This window comes from Octodon degus, unplaced genomic scaffold (assembly GCF_000260255.1).
Source record: "Octodon degus isolate 3935 unplaced genomic scaffold, OctDeg1.0 scaffold00001, whole genome shotgun sequence".
Taxonomy (NCBI): Eukaryota; Metazoa; Chordata; class Mammalia; order Rodentia; family Octodontidae; genus Octodon; species Octodon degus.
This window is the reverse complement of record NW_004524577.1, coordinates 19481768-19485562: the sequence shown is the minus strand read 5'-3', so window position 1 is coordinate 19485562 and position 3795 is coordinate 19481768. Positions and strand designations below refer to the sequence as shown.

General features: G+C 38.7%; 1 pseudogene; it reads right to left on the bottom strand.

Annotated features, from left to right (window-relative positions):
* Positions 1 to 1694: 1694 nt before the first annotated feature.
* Positions 1695 to 2557, bottom strand: LOC101588914 (annotated as a pseudogene).
* Positions 2558 to 3795: the final 1238 nt, after the last annotated feature.

Sequence of the window (3795 nt, the reverse complement as noted above, 5' to 3'; positions counted from 1 at the left end):
GGTGACAGGTCTCTGTTCTTTGGAGCCTCAGAATTTCAAAGGTGAAGGTTTTTGCCTTAAGGGGAAACCTGCAGAGCCTTGTGTTCACCAATGACTGGCACAGAAAATTTGTTCCTTGGGATCAGGATCAGGGTTCTCAGTGATCCAGGCACTCGACCCCTACAGCCAAGAGAATAAAGCCTGGCTACTGCTCCAGCTGGCAGCAGACCCCAGTGACACCATCCAATTCATGGGTTTTAGCTTCTTTCAGAATGCAGGAGTTCTGGGGTTAAGAACACTTCCAACTAGATTTCAGAAGACCTGGGAGGCCAGACAGTGTGCCCCTGAGAGGGAAGAGTGTGAAGCAGAGAGTGAGAAACCTATTCAGTGGAAAATCCAGAAGTTCAGAAAAATCAGGTACGTGGATCATCTGAGGAAAACTGCAAAAAAGGAGCAAAGCCAGCCTAAAAGAGAAGCCATGGGAGCTACAGTCAGCAGAAGTGCCAGAGAGGTGGAGCCACATGGAGTTTATAATTTTCCACAGATTGCTTCAGATGTTCCACATGGAACTGCAGGACTTAATGTTTGCCCTGTTGGATTTTGGTCTTATGTTGATTGAAATGCTTTGTATTCCCTATTGCTTGGACCTTTTAGAATGGTAATGTTGATCTTGTGCTATTGAAAGTTGAAAGTGTTTCATTTGTACAGCGGGAGTTTGCCTTAGATCTTGGAGGAGACTTGGGACCTGTACTTTTCAGCCATGATGAAACTGTTAGCACTTCAACAACTCTTAGAGGTGGACAGAAATGTGTGTTTCATGATATTCATGGGTCTTTGGGAGTCCAGGGTCAGAACGTTATGGTTTGTGTCTAGTTGTCCCCCTGAAAGCCTCACCCAGCTATGTAACGGACTTCTAGACTTTGTGATTAATTCATGACCCAGTGCTGAGCATCAGGTATTTTGTCATAGAAATAAGAGAAAAGTAAGTGAGACAATATATAATTTTATAGCATGTGATACATAAAGTACCTTACATAACATGAAATAAACAAATGAAATAGGTATTATATAAGTAGTAGTATTGCATATTATATATTAGCATTAATATCATATTATCAGCAGTCCATATTCTATGTTCATATTGTGATTATATATTATTAATAATGGCATGGGATAGTGTATAAATTATGACATGTTGCATAAATTTCCTCTTTTACTTTCACTTTCTGAATTGGTTCTACAAGCAACTGGCAGATTTCAGAGACTCTAATTGGATAACATCATATATTTGTGTCCTAATTGCCAGGAAATTGTTACACCTACTAAAGGTACACAACAATTACCTTGTCTAGTGTGATGTCAGGGGAAGAAGGCCCTCATATCCCCAGGGATTTCACATCAGTAAGCTATTTAACTGCCAAGGAACAGGTGTCAATAGTATAGACACAGGCTCCTCCTATATTTTATAGCTACACTGGGAATGTGTAGGCAAGTATGGGTGCATACAAAATCATCACATAGCACCTACTTAAAACCAAGTAAAGGGTGGAGTTCCATCTTCAAAAACTAAACAGGCATTTCAGACAACACGTTCTTGGCAATGGGACCTGGACAGCATTTATCAAACATGGTGTATTATAAAAAGGATAGCCAGATAGCAACTGTTACAGAAATGAAAGATGGAAAGCTTTTAACAAATTATTTAAACTATTTTCTTAAAGAGACTTCCTCCACTGCCAGGGATCTTGACTAGCCTCCTGGTCAGTCATCCGGAAGCAATTCTTCACATAATTGATGAATTTGGCTTCAATTTGGGGAAGAGAATCACCATTTTCTATACTTCCTTGTATTTTTGCTTTAATGTCTTCTACAGAACTAGGTCCTTTCGGTGTTTTCAGACTCTTTTCCTGTTTCTTGAAGGATCCCTGCTTGGTGTTGACGGTTTTAAGTCTTTTCCATTCTGATTTGATTTTTGTGCATTTTTGGCTGGAGTATCTCATATTGATTTCTTCACTGGAACTTGCTTTTTAGTTTCTTCATCATCAAAATCATCATCGTCATCATCCTCATCCTCTTCCTCATCGTCCTTGTTGTCTTCATCAGCAGCGAGTTTTACTTTTTTTTCTATGGAACCTTGTTGCCACCTCCAGTGACAGATCGCTTTTCAGATATACTTAGGAGATTTACATCTCTTTTTTCTTCCAACTCTGCATCTTCTTCCACAGCTACTAAATGCTGTCCACTAATCTGCACAGGCCCTGAACCACACTTCAACCTTAAGACAACAGGTGGTATAATTTCAAAGCCTCCAAGGGAAACCATTGGCTGTACAGACATTTTCAAAGTTGCCAGTGTTACTTTACTTGGACTGCCTTCATAATTCATAGCCTCTGCTTCAACAATGTGCAATTCATCCTTTGCACCAGCCCCTAAACTGACCGTTCTTAACAATAACTGGTGCTCATTTTCACTGTTAATCCACTTTAGAGAGCTAATCTTTGTCAGCCTTTAGTTCATAACCGAAGAGATAGTTCTGGGGCCTAAGGAGGCTCATGTCCATATTCATTGAATCTTCCATGGAGCGGCGGTGTGCACTTAGGTGGGAGAGAACGTGGACGGAAGTGAATGAGTGCTGCTCCATAGGACAGACGTGCAGGATGGAATCACACCAGGCTGCACTTCTCTTTTGTGAAGGCATGTATTTAATAATTTCATGGTCTGTATCTTAAGTTCAAAAAGCATTAGAATGTGTTTCTAATTAGTCATTTATGATGACAGTCTTGAAGAATTATTTAATCATTGCTGTTGTGAGAGACATAACAGATATTCCTTTTGATGATCTTTGATTTTTATATCAATTTAAAAGATTACAATACACTTTTGAAACATTTTCTTATTTAACAATTAAATATTTTGTTAACAAACTCATAACATTAACCACCCAGCTTGTGTTCACTCATTTTAGTTATAGGATTATTTCTAGAATTCTGACAGACTCAAAGCAATTGCTTTTGAATATGAACTCTTCGGCAGGAAGTAGAGGTCTGCCTTTCTTATTTTATAAGCAATAATTCTGAAAGTTCTTGAGTTATTGTCTTGATATTCAGTGGTGGTATGAAAGAGAATACCTATGCATAGGTACATTTATGTGAAATCAAGTTTTGTTGAAAAATATTCTATTAAGCCAAAAGATTTCATAATAGTTCATAATATAGATGAATATTCCACAAAGAACTGTAAACATATAATAGAAATTGCATGCTATTGAGCTTCCTAAATCTGCCTCAGTTTTGCCAAAACTGTGTTCCTTTCTAGCAGTGGATTTTGTGCCTCCCTTTGCCTTGGACAAATTCTCAGCTGAGCTGCGGGCATTCGGTGCTGTATGCTCACAACTGCATGTTACCCTGGGCAGTGACAGAAAATTAAATGGATCAAACTGTGTTAGAAGGTAAAATATGAATCATCAAGAACATTTCATATAATTAAGTTGCTGGTAAGCTAATGTTTTTGAACAGAGCAATAATTATAAGTCTTTTGCAAAAAATATTTCCAGGCAACCTGAAAAGAACAGAATTAGAGTCTCAAGGCACTGTGGAGAAAGTGACAGAAGTCGCCTTGTTCAAAATCGAAGCCACAGAGAAAAAAGGTGTAACTCACAGCTTAAAAACTCCCTGTGAACCAGTGTTTCATTTCTGACCAGAAAAATGAATGAACCAAATCCACTTTTTTCCTCTACCCAGCCTGTGTGTAGTTTCCTTATACTTATGTTGGGAGTCTTGGCATCAATACCCACCTAACCACAAGTCTCCCTGACTT